Source organism: Cupressus sempervirens, chromosome 5, assembly GCF_028749045.1.
Source record: "Cupressus sempervirens isolate cs-2001-9-10 chromosome 5, ASM2874904v1, whole genome shotgun sequence".
NCBI classification, from domain to species: Eukaryota; Viridiplantae; Streptophyta; class Pinopsida; order Cupressales; family Cupressaceae; genus Cupressus; species Cupressus sempervirens.
Window position 1 is genome coordinate 705,576,822 of NC_143122.1, and position 19,854 is coordinate 705,596,675.

Genomic DNA, 19,854 nt, shown 5'->3' on the forward strand with positions numbered 1-19,854 from the left:
GTTAAGGGTGTGTTGGCATTACTCACCCTCAGATAGGGAAAAAGTGGCCATGTATAGGAGGAAGGCCTTAGTTGGACTCTAGGTTAGTGTAGAGTCTCTCCTCATGATAAAGACAAGGAGAAAGTAAGATGTTATGGGCCCTTACTTGTCAATACAAACTAGTTTTTTTTTTTGGGAGATAAGGAGAGAAAGAATGAAAGTTCATTGTGATTATTAGCCTCAAAAGAGGCATATATTTTGTTTTTGTGATTAACATCTCCTAACCTAGAAAAATCCACCTTCTCCCTAGTCTTGGCTCAATATGGAACCTATTGTGAAAACCTTGGATGGGATTCATTTTTTTAATGTGTCAATGTGATTGAATCTAATTGCAACTCGATTAGTTTTGGTTCTCCAGGTTGTCGTTATGTAAACAATAGATTGCTTAGTTGATACCTTGATATGGAGCAAAACTAGTTCAGCATTTTTTTGGTGTTCCTGAGTCCATTGTTATGGAGACTTCTCCTCAGGAAATATGATCCTAATGTATAAAATTTGATAGTAGAAATGAGAACATGCAAACGAATTTTATGGTAAATCCCTTGAGAATAGATTGGTTTAGGATGGATACAGAAACATTGTGTTTCACAATTCATTACTAACTTTATGATTGTAATGACAATGATATCATATTGATTTCCCTAATTCATTCATGATTGATTCTTTGAATTAGATTTTAGTAAAATAAATATGTAGTGGCTAGCTCACTTATGTTAGAAAAAAAAAGCAATTCATTTCTTATGACACTCCTTATACTCCTGAAAATTCATTCCATATGCAAATGATCAATTGTAATTATATATAATGATCTTAAATGAATTGTTTGATTTAATTATGATTATGTGTTAGAGGAGATTTGATTCAAATGAATGATACTTTATATTTCATTGTTAGTGTTAGAAATGGAAAAAGAAATCTGTAAATAAGAAAAACCAGGAAAGAATCTAAGTGAGTAAATGCATGAAAAGATATTACCATAAAATAGGAGAGAGAAAGCTTCAAGCTCCAACACCATGAGACAAGATATTTGGAAAGGGGAAAGCAAAGATAACCTCTTGTGACATTATGAATGAGGCATGAAAAGCCTAAGAAGGAAGAGAGAGAGAGAGAGATAGAGAGCAATGCTCATACAATAATTGAGAAGAGGAAGAAACCTCATTGTTAAATGAGAGAAGAGGATCATCTCTTAAATAGAGATGAGAGAGAGGAGTTAGAATGTAACTCCCATGTCTATGAATGCCACCATTCATAAGTGTGTGAGGCCAAGTGTGAGATTCCTCTTAAGGAGGAATAATCTAAAATTAGAAATTACAATATATATTTGTCCTCACATATTCCACTAGATGACAAAATAAGATGTAGTGGAAAAAGGACAAAAAAGAAATATATTAGGATACCTTGGCTTATATCCTAATATATTACAGCAATAAAGAAAGGAGTTCTAACCTTGGTTTATAAACACACCAAGGAAAGATTACAACTTCTAACACCCCCCTTTAATCTTTACTTGGGGAAATTACATCAAAGGGTATTAAACCCATAATTTACAAAAATTTGCAACTTAATCTTCAATATGAAGTAATTTGATTGTCTTCAAGCCATATGGTACATTTGCATATCCAAGAGAAGTACATGAGTCCTTTGAATGCGATCAAGTGGAAGCATAGACACATCTTCATATGTAAAAAAGGAGAAGGTTCCTTAATGGATCACCTGAAAAAAAAAAAGAATAACAAGACAAATATCCACAAGTAGAATGCCATCATATATGCAAATTGTTAGAAATAGAAATTTGAAATCCTTTTGAATAAGGATAATAAAAGTCTCATAGAGAAACAATGAGTAAAACATGTTACCACAAAAAAATGGAGATAACCTGATATCAAGATAAAGTATATGCTCAAAAAATTGTCAACAAGGACAAATTGAGTAAAAAGCTTGATCAATGCTCTCATGAAAAGTATATTATACTAATGCACAAATGACCACAGACAAGGCCAACTAATGATACTTGCATCAATCTTGCATCAATCATGTGGATATAGACAGTCCACTTAATGAATCATCCCACTGCAAGCTAATGGGGGTGTCCCTCCATAACATGCATGACTCATGATCTAAGCAATAATGTTTGCAGATCATTATCACATTAATATATGAAAATAACATAAAGGAGAGACATGCTGATCAAAGTAGAATTATCATGATTTTTGTTAGGATAATCAAAAGAAGTGATTATGAGGATATAACAACATATTGCCTTCAAATTGGATGAAATCATTTGAATTTGGAGGGAAAATTCCAATAATAACATCCTCTTCATGGAGGAACAAAAATGGAAAAATATGGAGGGAAACTCCATAAAAATATATCCTATCAAAAGGGAACAAATAAGATCAAATGGAGGGAAACTCCATATAAAATGAGTGCATACCAATATAGGATGGAGGTATACTCCATGGGCCAGATAAGGAAACTATGTATCAGTTATACTGAGGGGACCTACATAGTTAACCTTGAAAAAATATTAAGCTCCCTATGCAACTCAAAAAAATATCATATAAATCATGTAGATCATAAAGTGCCAACATGGGCATAGAACAATGCTATAAAAGCATAAAAGTGCAACTATGGGCACATCAAAATATCAAAATGAAGGCAAATGTGTAAGATTACTCATAATCCAATTAAGTAAATATGATTTAAGGAAGATCAACTAAATATAGATATCAGGTATAAAACTCCATTGAGTGTAAACATGAGTATTTAATTCATTTTGCAAAGGTATATATATTAATTTCTGAAATATTATAGTCATAAATTATATATTTATCTGGGCATATATGTGGGCCCCCATATATACTCAAATAAATATACAAAAATAGATTGGTTAAAGAAAATAATCACCTTTCCATACTTAATATTTTGGAAAGTCACAATATTTACCTTGGTTCAAAAATATAACCTCAAGGTAATAAGAACATAAAGTCATGGGGCAAGAAAAGAGCTCCCCATTTTTCTCATACTATGCCTTCAAGATTGGAAGTGATTCAAAAAGAATTTTTTTTGAAATAAAACATTAAGAAAGATATAACTAAAAAAACTTAGTAATTAATGATAGAGGTCAAATCTAGCAGATAAGAATATACTAAAAAGAGTTTAAAAACTTTTCTAAAAAAAGTTTGAATAAAAGCTTGTAATGTGTAAGAGAGATTTAAAATAGAATATTGCACTTGTCTGACAATGAATGATTACCTGCCAAAAATAGGTTGACAAAAGGCAATGATAAAAGCAAATGATGCCTCTATCAAGAACTCAAAAAGGAAAAAGAATCTTGCATGAAAAGACAAGAAAACGTTACTAAAAATAATAGATTTCAGGAATAGACTGACAAAACCAAATAAAATCATAGCTAGCTAAAAAAAAAAACACCTGCCAAAAGTTCTCAACGACAAGGAAAAAATAGGTAATGTTGAAACTGACCTAGAAATGCATGATAATCTGTTATAACCATCTCTGCAATAGAAATTCGTAACTCGGTTAGAAGTTGTTCATCTCCAATAATCCACGTTGACTGTGTCTTATGAATTTCTTCAAATAAAGCATTAAAGTTCTTGAATCTGTCTTTTAGCACAGGTCTGGAGACACCACTGGAAAAGTTCCCACTGATGTGAATGCCTTCATCTTTCAAACAAGAAAGAATCTTTCCCCAAGCAACTCTTTGGTAGCTTTTATGATACTGATGGACATTACAGGAATGCTTACGGACCCAATTATCACCCAATAAACTGTGGATTTCTGAGTTTTTTACTTTTTGCACAATATAATGTCCATTGTTCATGAGAGATACATAGCTCAGGGCTGGATCCTTGTAAAGCCTTGACTTTGCATCTAAATTTTTTTCTAAGATATCCATGATTGCAATTGTCTGGATGGATAACAGAGACAAGTTTTCCCTATTGGTTATGTCCCTTTCAGAAGAAAACTCATCAGAGCTGTCCAGAGGACTATCTGCTGATCCGGGTGAGGGGATGAATGGCTCCTCCAGGTACAGGGCTCTTGGCTACTTCCCCCCCAGATGGCAGTCTCAAGCTCTACAAATGTTCCTCGAGCGGCTTCCCCCAATAGCATCCAAACTGCAAAAGCTTCTAACCTCACTGCTGAACCAATTTCACCTGAAAATACACAGGTTATTTCAGGTATAAGATCCCTCAATGTCTCGTACATATCCAAAATCTTGAAGAGCTTTTCGAGTGCCCTCCAACTGATTGCCTCACCAAAACTGAGAAGTTCAAAAATTGTCCCCTTTGCAAGCTTTCTGTAGAAATTTCTTGCGGATGGTTCAAATAAATTTTTAAATTTTAAAAGAGATATATTCTAAATTCCAAGAAGAGATGAAGATTAGAATATAATGCACAAGCAAGCTTAGTGCTTCCTCCAAATAGATAAAACCAGCATCCAGTTGAGTAGTTCATGGAAAAAAAGACAAAAAACCATAGAAGCATGATATATAGTCAGAGAGCCATATCTTAAGAAAAAAAAAAAAAATTAGAAAACAAACTGTGAACGCTTTGGAGGCAAGCCTTCCAAAGGAGTTAGATGAAAACTAATAGAAAATAAGAAGTAACCTGCACAAATTAGAGAAAACAGAAGTTAATCGGGTTTGGTGGTAAACCAGCCAAACTCAAAAAAAAAATTCAATTTCTTCCATCTTAAGAAGATTAAAGAAGAAATTAGTGAAATCTCTCTCAAGAGTCTCCTTCAAATCGTACCTTCATGCAAACACTCAAAACAAAGATTAAACTTCTCTGATACCATGTTAGAAATGGAAAAAGAAATCTATAAATAAGCAAAACTAGGAAAGAATCTAAGTGAGTAAATGCATGAAAAGATATTACCATAAAATAGGAGAGAGAAAGCTTCAAGCTCCAACACCATGAGACAAGATATTTGGAAAAGGGAAAGCAAAGAAAACCCCTTGTGACATTATGAATGAGGCATGAAAGGCCTAAGAAGGAAGAGAGAGAGAGAGAGAGAGAGAGAGCAATGCTCATACAATAATTGAGAAGAGGAAGAAACCTCATTGTTAAATGAGAGAAGAGGGTCATCTCTTAAATAGATATGAGAGAGAGGAGTTAGAATTTAACTCCCATGTCTATGAATGCCACCATTCATAAGTGTGTGAGGCCAAGTGTGAGATTCCTCTTAAGGAGGAATAATCTAAAATTAGAAATTACAATATATATTTGTCCTCACATATTCCACTAGATGACAAAATAAGATGTAGTGGAAAAAGGACAAAAAAGAAATATATTAGGATACCTTGGCTTATATCCTAATATATTACAACAATAAAGAAAGGAGTTCTAACCTTGGTTTATAAACACGCCAAGGAAAGATTACAATTTCTAATAGTTAGTAACTATTGAAAAATACTCCTATTTGAATGCAAAATATAACATCAAAAACTATTCCTATATTCCATCCAAGAAAATGAATTTAACATTAGTATACCTTTCCATTTTAATAATTCTATAAGAAAACCTAACAATTGATGAGAAAAATAAACCTTAAAATTTTCATCTATTTTGGAGCAAAAATACTCTCTAGAATTTGTTTTGAAATGTTTTAATTCTCTTTAGGAACAAAGAATATGCTTAAAAGATTCCCTTTTTAATATTTGGACACCATTTTAAATAATGATTATGTAATTATAAAATAAAATAAAATAAAAATAACATCAATGAAAAACTTCTACACTTTACCTTATCTTAAGTCTGCCCACAAAACTTTAAATCATTACTTCTCCACCTTGTCTATATGTTCACTGATGTTGACGCCACTCTTCCTCCATGCGTTGAAGGTCTTTATTACCCCTGTCACTTGCACACATCACCTTGAAACTTAGCTAAGTTTAAGATTGAAAAGGAGGGAACCATTTGTCATGTTCCACTAACCTTTATGCTTTCCCACGCTAAGGTTGTTGCATTCTATTTTCCCTCTCACGTGGGTTAGAAGATTGCCCTTGGAACCCACACCACCTTACCATGTAAGAGTTTTGTTTGGGCACATTAACCCTTGGATAATGAGGGTGATTTGTTTTAAATAAATGGGGAGTAAAACTTCCTTCCCCCAATCAAATCAAATAAACCTGCAAAGTGCAGACAAAATCTACACCATAGGTTATGAATTGCAGGCCTAGCACCACATATAGGGGTGTTGGGAGTCATCCATGCTTAGTGGTAAGTAAGTTAGAATTTAGTGGATAAGGTAGTTAGAATATGGTAAAGTTAGTTAGTAAGTAATAAAATAAAATTGGTTAGGTGTTTAGGAAAAAGTGAAAAGGGTTAGTTAGGTGATTTGTTAGGATTAAGTTATTTTAATTAATTTTATCTTTTAATTAGTATTTTTATTATTATTGTTTAGTTAAATTTTAACTTTGATAAATCATATTATAGTCATGTCTTTAAAGGGTTATATACAAGTGTTTTGATTTTAATAAAGAAGGGATAGGTTTTATAATGCTTGAGATCTAGTTTTTAATTTAAATATTTTAAATGACTTTTGGTAATTGAATTTCTATTATTAATATAATAGATTTAATGAAGTTGAATATGTAACTAAGAACAATAGCCTATTCGGTTAAGACTAAGTTGGTTTGATATTATAACATTGAATTAACCTATGAAATGAATGTCTTGAATAATTTAATAGTCCATATTTAATGTTTTTAACTAGTTTAAAAGTTTACTTAAATAATGGTGACAAGTATTAGGGTAATTAGATGAACGTTCTAAAATGATGAAACCTGGTTCAACTAGGAAATTGAATCGGCACACAAAATGAGATATGGAAACTTAGAAAACCAAATGTGTCTTGTGTGTCCTAGTCAAACATATTAAGTCAATTTTAGGAACTATGGAAATTTTTCATAACCTGTTTAGGTAACATGTTTTAAATAGTGGATTAATTAACTTATAAAAAATAAAAAATAAAAAATTTGTGTTTTTTTGCCTTGATATTTTGGGCATGACATCTTGGGTCTAGCTATTATCTGAAGAGGTATGGCTTGGAAAACTAGATCCATTTGAAATGGTTTCTTGATCCACTCCCTTGTGAGTTTGATTACATGTCAACCCTAATGATCCATGACATCATTCTCATCACACCCTATTTCTATGTTCATGATGGGTCGACTATAGATCTTATCCCTATTGTATAAGGGATCCACTATCTCAGGGACATCTTTTTCCTAGGCCTTTAGGGGCATCTCCTTGTTGAGCACCTTTTCTGCTAGATATGGAGTCATCCTACAATATTTTGTAATGAAGACATCATAGTCATCTACCACATTCATCTAGTGATCTTCAAGGGTTTCCTCATGTACAAATTTCTTACCCGCCACATTTGTACCATCTTAATGTTATCAAAATATGGGTGTGGCGCATGATAATCTTCCAAGGGATATTAATCCCATGCTTAGTCAAAGGTACCAATATCTTGCTTCTACTTCACTTAAAATGCCCCAATGTTGATTGGCCATACCCATGTTTTCTTATGTCATTTCCTCGCTCTTTCATATGCAAAAGTGAGTTGACAGACTATCTCAAGTAGCATGAAGTGGTTTGAAGGGTATCTTGGGAGATTTTTACGACACAAAAGAGTACCAGCCTCTTAGAGATTAGTAAAGGTCTTGAACTAGGTGTAGTAGGCACCTACCTTAGTTATCCTTGTTGTTACCTCTATTGACATCCTTTTAGCATAATTTCCTTCAATAAATTTGATGATGGTGTATATGAAACCATCATTTACCACTTTTTAGTGGGAGCTTCTTCTTTACAAGTTATGGATATACCACATAAGGCCAATCATTTATGTCTTGCATGCTTCCCTTCCTATACAACCTTGAGTAGTATGTAGTCTTGACCACCAATAGATATACCATGTAAGATATCATGTAAAAATACAAATCAGTCTTGTCTAAGATCATTTGCTTGTCCAAATTGTCACTTAGGATAGTGGCCCAATTAATAGACATCTTTGTTGTTCTAATGGTCTCAATAAAGTGCACCATCCATGTCTCTAGATAACCTGCTTTAGGAAGGTCCATGGCTCTATTAAGGAGAACAATTGAATATTTGATATCATCTTTCTAGTACCCTCACATCATATCCACCTTTCCTACTCTTCAACCCAGGGTATCATGTCAATTAAGAATGTAGATTGTACCAATTCCTTGGCCTCTTTCTCATTTTCCCTACACCATCTCTCAACACCTTCATAGGACATCTAGAGGTATTGATATGCCCTTGGGAGGTGGAAAACCTTCTCAATATTTCATGGCCTAAGGTCTAGGAATATCTCTCCTTTAACTCTTTTCATGACCTTCTCATCTGGTACATAGTGTTGAGCTAATGTCATGATTAACTCAAAAGATTATACTAATGCAGGGTATGAACTGGTGTTTACTATCCCACTCTAGATCATATGACTACTCTTTCTTTTGGCTTATTACAGAGGGTGAGGAAGACATTCCAAACAATGTGGCCAAGGTTTGTATCTTGGATCTCTATGTGTTTATCCTGGAATCAAGATTTCTTTGGAGCTCCTTGGTATTTAAATGCTACTAGTTTAAATGTCATCTTTGCTACCATGGAATATGATGATAATAACATTGTATCTACACAAAAAGGCAGAAACATTAAAACCCTAATGTCAAAAAACCCTAATGGGACTTAGCTAGTACCCAAACTAGTGGAAAAAAAGGAAAAAGCTAATTAAAACTAATTGTGTCTATAGTTTTGATAACAAAGAGTGTAGTTGTGCATGTGTGCAACAATGCACCTATTATTTATGTTATCAAGGGGGGAGTTGTTTAGGTTTACTCATGTTCACCTCTTGATGGTGCACACATGTGAAAGTCTGTATGTGTACACCTCCAAGAGTGTTTTTTTTTTACCTTGGAGTGTGAAGATCTTTGACAAGCAGAGTTGTGGACCTTCAAGGGGTGTGAGGGTGCACAAGAAGAGAGGAAGGTAGAAGACAAGTGAAGAGTGGAGGGGAGAGGGGGTCTATTGATAGACCCTGACACAAGTGTGCACCTCTAGAGGGTTTGCAAGTGTACACCTCTGAAGGGTGTGCAAGTGTGTACTTAGCATATTGTACAAATAATTATCCCTCAAAATAGATCTTTTTTGCCCCTCTAACCTTGTCAACACTCCTTGATAGGAGACTAGGGTTTGACCTAGACCAAGATGAGGGTCCTAACTAACTAAGGTGACTGACTAGGTGCATTATGGAGGATTGGAAACTTGGGGGTCCCCATTTTGCAACTCAAAATTGGGTATGCATTGTGGGACCACAACAAATAGCCCCAATAAAAGGAAAGAAATGACAATGGAATTTCTTCATTAGCAAGCATTTTTCTAACATGTGTTAAGTGACACCTAGATTCCAAATCTTTCAAGTAGCTTTCAAGTCCTTTGGAAGTCCAAACTTTGGAATCTCAAATCTTCAAGCTCAGTGTGTTCTTAGTGTTCCAATTCCCATTGATGTCTCAAGGTGTCATCTATCATGAGTATTTAGCAACTTGAAAAAAATATTTTTCTCCACCAACATAGACATTGGAAATCCTCATAAAGCTATTTATCCATCACTATTTGACCAAATGAGAGAATCCATTCTACAGTCTCTTGGCAAGTTATCAATTCCTTCTCTTTGAGGTTTTTGGTATTCTTTTTTAACTGGCTTCATGGAGCTCATTTTTCCACACTATTCTTCCTTGAATTTTTTTCCTCATTGTATAGAATAGGATAGCCATTTAGGAGTGCATATCCTTATATTGATTACCTTCTAAATTTTTCTAGAATCCTTAAAAGAAACACCCTTGTAATTCTATTTTTCTTTCTTTTCTACCCCGACCACATTTAGATTGTGTGGCCAAGGCATTGGTGTTCTTTTCTAGATCAACACTTAGTTTGATAACTCTTGTGTTCCTCTTTTAGTGAAATTTTTGGGAAACTCTCATGCCAAACAATGATCTTAGCAATTTTTTGAAGAGACCCTTACCTAAAGTAGTAAGTTTTGAATTATCTCTTGCTACTATCAACTTAGATTGAAAGAAAACCTAGATAATCAATTCTTTAAATTTCCTAAGTGTTGAGAGTGATCAATCTTAGATTTTGACTTCATGACAAGAAGTCCTTTACAATTACAAGTAGTACTTTTTTTTAGTTGTACAAGAAAAAAATTATCTGAATGCTTTGACAAATAAATGCATCTTCCCTAAAATTGAGACCAAATGTAGTGATCTTTGTTATGCATCAAGAAGGAATCCGAATTTCTCCTAACCCTCAGACTAAAGCACAACTAAATGTAAATACACGTACAAAATAAACACTCATGCATAAAGTAAACACACATGTAGAAAATAAAGACTCATGCAAAAAGTAAACACTTATGCATAAAGTAAAAACACATGGGTTTTTTTTGTTTTCTATGTTAGGCTTCAAAATAATGTTTTAGAAATTGGCCATTCACTGGAAATGAGACCAATTTCCCTTGTAAAGAACTTATCCTAAAAGTATTTTCTCCCAAAATATCAACAATTTTATAAGGGCCAATCCACAAGTGTTGAAACTTGGTGTGACTCCCTTTTTTTATTTTGCCTTCTCCCACATAAGAAGAAGGTTTGAGATTCTAAAAGATTTAATTATGGTTCACTTGTCAAACCAATGTTTTATGACAACTTGATGTTTTGACATGTGTTCTAAATTTTTTATCCTCTTCATTAATCTATTTTGGACTCTCTCATCATCCTCAACATACCCTCTCATAAATTTCAACACTAGAATTTTGACATTTAATTGGAATATTGGCTTTTGTCCATAGACAAGTAGATATGGGGATTTTCCCAAAGAATTCTTTATCCTAACCCTATTTGTCCATAATGCATATTTTTATTAAGTGTGCCACTCTTTTAGATTCACAATGAGCAGGCATTTTATGATTGTAATCAAGTTCTTATTGGTGGAATTGGACACACCATTCCCTTGGGTATAGTAATTAGATGAAAATTGATTATAAATTGATTTTCCAATGCCCACTGAGTAAGTAAAATTGACATGAAAGATGACCCATTATCACACGCCAAGAAGAATGGCATTCCAAATCTAGCCACAATGTGTTCCTTTAAAAAGTAAGTAACCACTTTTTCTAGACAATTTCAAAAAGTTCTAGCTTCAATCCAATGTGTGCAATAATCTATAGTTGTGAGGGTGAACATATGTCCCATTGATGATGGTGGGTTTACTAGTTCAATAAAGTCTAGTCCCCACTTGTCAAAGGGGCATACCTCAAATACTGGTTGCAGTGGCATAGCCAAATTTCTTTCTCTATTGGAACTTGTTTGACAAGTGTGCCAAGAGCGTACATGTTCAAATGTGTCTTTGAAAATTATAGGCCAAAAGTAACCTTATCTCAAAATTTGATGGGTCATAACCTTTGTTGATCCATGTCAAGTGCCATACTTGTCATGATATTGTTCTAGTACTTCTCCTACTTCTTCACATCCCAAACATTTTAAGTATATCCCCTCGTAGTTCTTCTTGTAAAGTTTCATATCTTGAAGCATGTAGGATTCACATTTCATCTTGATTCCTCTGCATTGGGAACTATTCATCCATTGAGGATATTGATTCTGCAAGAGGTAATACACAATATCTTGATACCAAACATCCATTATTATTCCTTTATTAGTACCTACTTGAGACACTATGATTTTTTCTTCATTGTTGGTTATGATCTCATTGTCAACTATCATCTTAGTTAGCCCTTGTCCTCTCACTAGCCTCATTGGTTGAATTTCCAAGTTAAACTCTTATAATATAGCCATCCATTTTTCTCTTCTTTCATCTAGTTTATTCTAGATCAGTAATGATTTGACTACAAGATCCTACACAATAGCATATTGATGTAATGAGAATCTAAGGGTACCCCTATTAGTGATAAACTAGATCCCTGCAAATAACCACATAGTGGAAATAACAACAATGAAAGAACAATGTAAGATTTGATACCAAGTCACAATACTTTATTCATAGATATAACTATTTACATGCAATATGTGTGCCTATAAGGCCTTCCAGGTTAGGGCCAAATACAACATCAATTATAATAATAGTTCTACAAGATCCCTCTATTGACATTCCAATCATGTTTGTTATTAGTGACATACACTTATTCAAATTGTAAGTATCTATCAAGTAGTTACAAGTGTTAACCAAGATTTTCAATTGCTACCAAGTCCATTGGATAGATTTTAGTTTGCACTGAGCAGTTACTACAAAGTTGTTGATCTGTAGTATAAACTGAGTATCTCAGTGTATGCTGAGTTTATCAGTGCAAACTAAGTTATGTAATGCTTACCAAGTTTGCAATTTATGTGATGTGAGTCTAGTGTTAATTGAGCTACTCAGTGTTAACCAAGTGACTCACTTTATACCAAGCTCATAGTGATAGCATTAACCAAGCTATATAGTGTGAATCAAGTGATTCAATTTATATGCTGAGCTTCATAGTATTCACTGAGTCACTAGTGCAGACCGAGTTCAAGACTACTTGGGAGTGATCAGTATGGACCGAGCTTATATGTCTACTGAGTACATGATGATGCTAAGCATTGATAATAGATGTCAAACATTGGAACCTCACTGAGTCAGTCTTCAAAACTTGAGTTTCTACACTTTGGCTGACTTTGTGATTCTTGTGTAAATTTGTATTGTGGCTAACTCTGTAATTTGTAAATTGAGTTGGTATGTATGTAATGTATTGTCTCACATCCAATGAAATGGCATGGAAGTAATGTAATAATTGGAGAAGAAAAAGAGTGAATTACAAAGGCTATAGCAATATAAGGAGCAGCAAAGATTTATCTATCACAACAAGGTAATTTCTACACTCAAAGGAATCTCATTCAACAAACCAAGTTGCAGGTCAAAGATCAGCTACTACTTCAACCTAATAGGTGGATTAGTCAAATCCTTTAACAAGGTAGACCTAATAGTCTTGTGTAAATCTATTTACTAAGTGCGTACTTCATTGTATCTTTGTTAATCATTTTGTAAGATGGACCTAGCAATCCTTATTGCTCCTAATAGGGTAGATCATCAGAAGTGATCATTGTAAGCCTTGTTGGTGTTTGAAAATGTTACCCATTTCCAATTACCCTGATGAGAACAAAACATATCTAGGGGTAGCTAACTCCCATTATCAACACATCCATTCAAACACTAGGCCAACTATAAGGCATGACCCTTCTTCTTCTTCAGGCTCTGCAAAACCTAGGCAGGTGGACCTACAGATTCTTTATATGGTACCAATTGTCAAAGCATAAACTGAATCTACTATGAAGCTGATAAAACCCTTATTTCTCCTAATAACTCATGAAAAAACATCAATCTATAGTAGCTAGATGCAGATCTAGGAATCTCATAAGCTGAGTGGGGGCATTATGTTATAGCTCTTCAACATGAAAGGGGAAAAGTGTTTGATTATTGATGTTGATGTTCAACAAATCCTCAAACATGTAGCAAAACCTAATGATCCTATAACTGATTAGTGCCTAATCCATTGGGAAATTTCATGAATCCAAAACATACATTTGTGACATTAGGACATATTCTGTATACCCAGACATCAGATCTATCTAACCACCTTGTGATTCAAACATCGATGTTCACTCAGATCTCATTGTCACAAAATATCCTTCTCAGCATAACTAGTAACCCTGTCAAACACATTAAGCATTTACTTGGCACTTTGTTCCAACAGCAAAATATATCAGACATACAACCTTAAGGGGAAGCAAATTGATCTCAGCTCTTCATTTTAGGACCACATAAGACTACAGATTACTAAGACAGGAGACGAGAACCAAACTGAATCTTTGGAAATGCTTGCTTATATGTATTCATTTTCTTGAAACAATACAATCAAATGCATGAAATTAAAACATGAAATAACCTAATGTATCATAACTATCTGTATTATCTGCACTACTACTGTTCACATGAGAGAAAATGTTGAAGAATGGAGGTGGAACCATAGTTTTGGATCCAAAGGAATGGTCTCACAGAATGACTGCAAATTCTCTACCAACAGTGGTCTCATAGTAACAAAAAATTGGAACCTCTCAAATGGAAGAAAGAAAGAATAATATAGGATGAAGATGAATTCTTGGATTGAACCTACAATCGACATGTGTCCCCTTAGAATTTCATCTCTTGCAACTGAAAAGACTCTCTCTAACCTTTTTCTTCCATCTAATTTGATTTTCTATTTCATCATTACATTGTAATTGATTTGCAAAATATCCCCAGCTGAATGATGAAATCCCTTAATTGAATCTGAACACATGCTAACTAATCAAATTTTAGCCAAAACATCATAAAAACACCAAATAATTAGACACAAAGGTTACTGAGTGTATTTTAGGTGTCTTTTCACTAAATCTTGCAACTGATGATTCAAAACACCTGATAAAGCATGCCAACAAACCTCTGATAGAAAACCCCCTGTAGCAGGAACAGACTACTACTTGTTCATAAGCCGACCTCATATTTGGAAAATTTAGATCTTCCCGATTCTGGCGGTATATTGGAGTGCATATCTAGCCTCCCAGAAATGCCCAAAAAGTTAATTTGAAAAATGCTCCTCTGTTATAACTATCAGGTCTACATTCCTTTGAAATTTAAATCTTGAAAATTTTAAATTTATCTAAAGTAAAAACTTTAGGCTAAATGTCCCCTTTTGCAATTTTTTCTTTTTAAAAAAATTGAACATACCACTTGAAAAAACAATAAAATAATATTTTTTATCATTTTCAAACTTTTACCCTTGCCCTTCAAATCTGGGGTCAACCCACAGTTGACTGAGCCTCTCTGCCATGTGGCAATTTTTGATTAGTCAACCTCTAATGTTGGACTGCCTCGTCATCACCTTGTCTACATTCTTGAGACCTACGGTGCCACGTGGTACCCAGGCGCATCCCCGCATTATTTAACCTCTGCGCAACTCCTTTTCTGGGGATGTGCACACCGTCGGATCAATCCATGTGTCATCGTCTCCTTCAATCTCTAGTTTCGGTGCCACATCAGCTCGCGTGCAAGTTTGTTTAAAAAATTACTTAATCCACATGCTAACTGACGTCGTTGTAGGGTCCATAACATAGCACACCCTTGCCTTAAGGCTCTTTCCTTAATTCATATTATAGTATGAGTGCTTTAGCATTTAAACTATAAAATAACTTCTCCACTTACCAATGTGGGATATATGCGTTTCATTGGTTTTCTGTCTTTTATGCCTGCTCTGTCTCATTGTTGGTGTGATTCTCCATTCATGGGTGTTCTAAGCTTTGGCGTCTTTGTCTTTATATGCTCAAGTTTTAAATGTTTTTGTATCTTTTAAAAACTCCACTGCTTCTCCTTCTTTATCAGTGTGTTTTACTGGACTCTTCTTTGCATAATGTGTGAGAGTTTTCCTATTTGCCTGGCATGGATTTGCTTTGATAGCGTGGACCTTCAAATTTCATTTTCTGCGACTCTCTTTCCTTGCAATCGCCTTGATGGACATTTCCTCTGAAATTGTTTAAAAGTCTTCTCACGCTGTTCCTGCCAATGCTAACTGCAAATGTTCCTTAAAAGGCGTGGGTGTATCTTCTTCTACTGTCTCATCAATCTGCTCTTTATCTGCATCGATCTTCTATCAATGCGTGTGGACTTCCTCCTAGAAAATGTGGGCTATTCCTTACTGTTTGGCATGGCAATCATTTTAAATGCATGATCTTTTGTTCTTTGTTTGCACAAGGTTTTCATTAAAAATGTGGATCACTCTGAAAATGCCCATCGCCTTTGATCTCCCCTGTGCCTTGAGTTTCTTTTTCTTTCATGTAAATGTGAGATGGCTGCTTAATTTGTATGGAATCCCTTTGCAGGCGTGAGCTCCATTTCTCATGCATTAGTTCTTTCATTGCTTAGAGTCTCTTTCTCCCTGTGGCTTTATATGCTGCGACTATTGCCCTTTTGCCATGGCTAGTTTCTTCTTGGATGCGTGGGTGCTTATTTTTAATGCAAGCTCTGTGTCATGAAATGTCCAACACTTTCCTTTTCTTCCAACATGGAACTTTATTCTAAATCTGCTGCAAGTTTGCTTGCTATTAATCTCTTCTTTTTTGCAACTTAAATTCCTCCTATCATACGGAGTGGAGAAAATGTTGTCGTATATATATTAAAGTATCCTTCAATTTGAAAGACCCTTTTATTATATACATTGAATGTTCATTTATTATAAACATTAGCACAATTTTAAAGAAAAACATTTATCTAGATAATTTGGGCACTTTAAGAAATGGTGGCTTCATTGTGCTTAAAACACATAACGTGCTACTGAAATGATAAGTTTTTTTAAAACTTTCAAGCATTAAAAGTTGCCTACAAAATCTTATCAACATGCATTGCATCTTAAATTGAAAATTCCCTTTCCTGAAAGCATTGCATATCATGCCATATGAGAGCTCAATCACCCATGCCTGAAGGAATTAATCGGACCCCAAAGTGGGTCCAGCTAAAAAAATTTTGCCTTTCAAACAACTGGCATCGTCCCATGACTCCATTGTAATGATTGGAATTAAAAACAATCACTGGGACATCACTTTAAAACTCCATTTCAATCATTTTCGCACCATTGTGAAATTTGTGTCTAGAGGCCTGCCAACCGACCTTAAAAATTGACTCAATCAAGTACCAAGGCCATGAAAATCAGCACGAGTGTTCAATCCTACACACTCTATCACACTGCAAATTTTTAGCCCATGATGAATCCCCAATCAAAAGATTTTAATTGCTGAACATCCATACTTCAAATATCTTGCAAGCAAACAGTGTTAAAAAACATAAACTCGGCTCGGGTTTGGCATAATAAAATTGGGTTATTGATCGCGTGGGGTTCTAAAAATTAGGATATAAGTTCTTTGCCATGAAGAGAATATAATTTCATATTTTGGGCTCATGAAAAATCATAGGGAACATTTGGCAAATTTTCGAAAACAGGCACTTGGAAATTTTAACTGGCAAATGTGTCAAGAAGTGATTTTTGGCAAATGTACGGACATATGAAAATATGCAGATGGATTCATCATGACTTGAGAATTGGCATACTTGAAGGATTTTTAGGACACAACACAATGGTACAATTATTTTAGGCTTACCAATCATGGGATCAAAGTTATAACATTTCGAACAGGGGTACGAATCAACTTGGATACCTTAGTCATAACAAAACAATGTAAACTAGGTTTTTGATCATGCTAGCAAACTGATCAAATGGATTCGTCATGATCTCAAAATTGGAACGTATGAAGTGTCTGACCCCTGAAACACAATGCAAAAATAATTTTCTCATTTGGATCAACTAGGTCAAAGATATCATTGGTCGAACAGGGCTTCCTAGAATTGTGAACAACTACACAAATGTACAAAACAGTAAATGACCAACTTTGAGGGGTTCGAAACCTAGTCAAACGAATTTGAAATGACTTGAAAACTGAAACATAGATTCTTTGTTATGGACACTAAACACTCCCAAAGTGGCTAGTCATGACACATTCTTGGGTAAAATATATTTAAATGCAAACTGGGCCTCTAGTCGCTATTTGACACTTAGCAGAATTGCAAATTTTGACACTAGCTCAAAATGGAACTTCACAGAATGATTCGGGATGGAAAAATAACATTGTGGATCACATGCACATGTCAAATGGAAGGTGTTAAGCCACTTAAACACCATCTAGGCCTCAAACTGACAACTAACCATGTATGCATAAAAGGCACTTTAGGGCATGATTTTTTCAACAGTGCTCAAAATTAGGGCTACAATTTTGAGCACTAACAAGCCTTAACAAGATAACTTTATACTGCAATACTAAAGCTTATGGGTATCATCCCCACCCTAGTTTTACTTTCTATTTGGAAGGTTTCTGGGTCACCAAATTGTGTGTTTAAAGTGTTATGTATGATTTAATGTTTTCAATTTCTCATGCATACAATTAGATCAGAATTCACATGAAGGATTAATTGCTAATTCGGGATTAAATTTTATAAGTTGTTGATTCACCCTCCCCTCTCAGTAACTGAGCCTATCATAATATTTCCAAGAATTGGTATCAGAGCTTTTTGCTTCTTAGAGAAAAGTTTAAACAACTTGAACAAAGATCAAAAGCAATGGAAGTATTTAGACTTGACAAGGCTATTGACAATGAGAAGCTAGATTTGGAATTGGATATTGGACAACTAAAGAAAGAAAAAGAGTAACTCTCTCAATCCCTAAAAAGAATAAAAGATCTTGCAATCCAGATAAATGATTAACTCTACATTGAAGAAAGAATTGAAGACATCCATTCAAGCAATTCAGATGAAGTTGATGAAGCAATCAAAGAACTATTTGAAAAGAATAGTACTCTTCAAGAAGAAGTAAGAAAACTAAGAAGAGAGCAAGAAATTCAGTCAGTAAGATTATGTGAAGTCATGGAAGAGAAAAACAAGATAAGAGAAGATATAGAAGGAAAGAACAATGAAATTTAGCACATATACCTTCAGTAAGTAGACTTCATTGATTAGCTTACCAATGATAAAGAAGAAATTATGGATCTAAGATCAGAGAATGAAAGATTGTAGAATGATATTAACATTGAAAGGCAACCCAATGAAAGAATATTGAAATCTCAAGCAAAAATGAATCGGTTGAATGAGCAAAGTCATTTTAGAGAAAAGGAAAAAGTAGGAATTGGATATATAGAAGAAGGTGAATCATCCAAGCAAGGAGCTCAAAAGAATAAAAACCTACTTGCAGTCACTATGGTAAGATAGGTGATACATGAAACAAATGTTGGAGCAAAGGGAAAGCAAAATTCAATGGAAAATGCTATAATTGTAATCAACATGGTCATAGAGCAAATGAATACAAAGAAAAACCAAAAATTGAAGGCAAATTTCACAAATGTAAGAAGCATGGACACAAGTAATCAGAATGCAAAACTAAGATATTGAATCTAGTAGAACAGATTATAAAAGCTATATTTGGTTGGGACTACAACACTTGGTGCAAATGTCATTACTATGCAGAATTTGGACACATTGGAATGAATTGTGAGAAAAATATCACGTGAGGAAAAGAGATACTATTAGAAGATGTTTCATTTGTACAGAACTTGGCCATCTTGCCAAGAACTATAAGAATATTGGAAGAATTGAAGATGAAAAGAAGGCAAAAGCTAATAACATCAAAAAGCATATGAGAAAACAATGGGTTCCAAAATCTTCTAAAAATGCAAGTCCAAGCAATGATGATGTCACTCAAAAATTGGGTGACTCCATCATTTCAACTTGATTTCTCAAAGGAGAACTAGAACTAGGATACTAAAGAAGACATCTAGTATCAGTTCCAGGTGATAGGACGAAAGATCCATATCAGCATTTAAGATGCAAAGGGATTACCAAGTAAGAGATGGTAGTCACTACTGAGTTACTATCCTTACCAAGCGAGGTCAAGTTGCAGACCCTACTGAGCAAGGTTGGGAGTAACTAAATTTTGTGTGGTTACTGAGTCATGAAAGACTACCAAGTATTCAATGCAAGTGAAGTGGATGAAAGTCTATCATTTGAATGAACAATTGTACTAGGCATTTATGGAAATCAAAAGGAGAAATTTGATAAAAGGGTAAATTCAAAGTCATTTCTCACCAATTTTTTAGAGCTATCTGTG

General features: G+C 34.4%; 1 pseudogene; it reads right to left on the reverse strand.

Annotated features, from left to right (window-relative positions):
* Positions 1-3,484: 3,484 nt before the first annotated feature.
* LOC149557939 (exocyst complex component EXO70B1 pseudogene) overlaps positions 3,485-19,854 on the reverse strand; it is a 64,888-nt pseudogene continuing 48,518 nt past the window's right edge.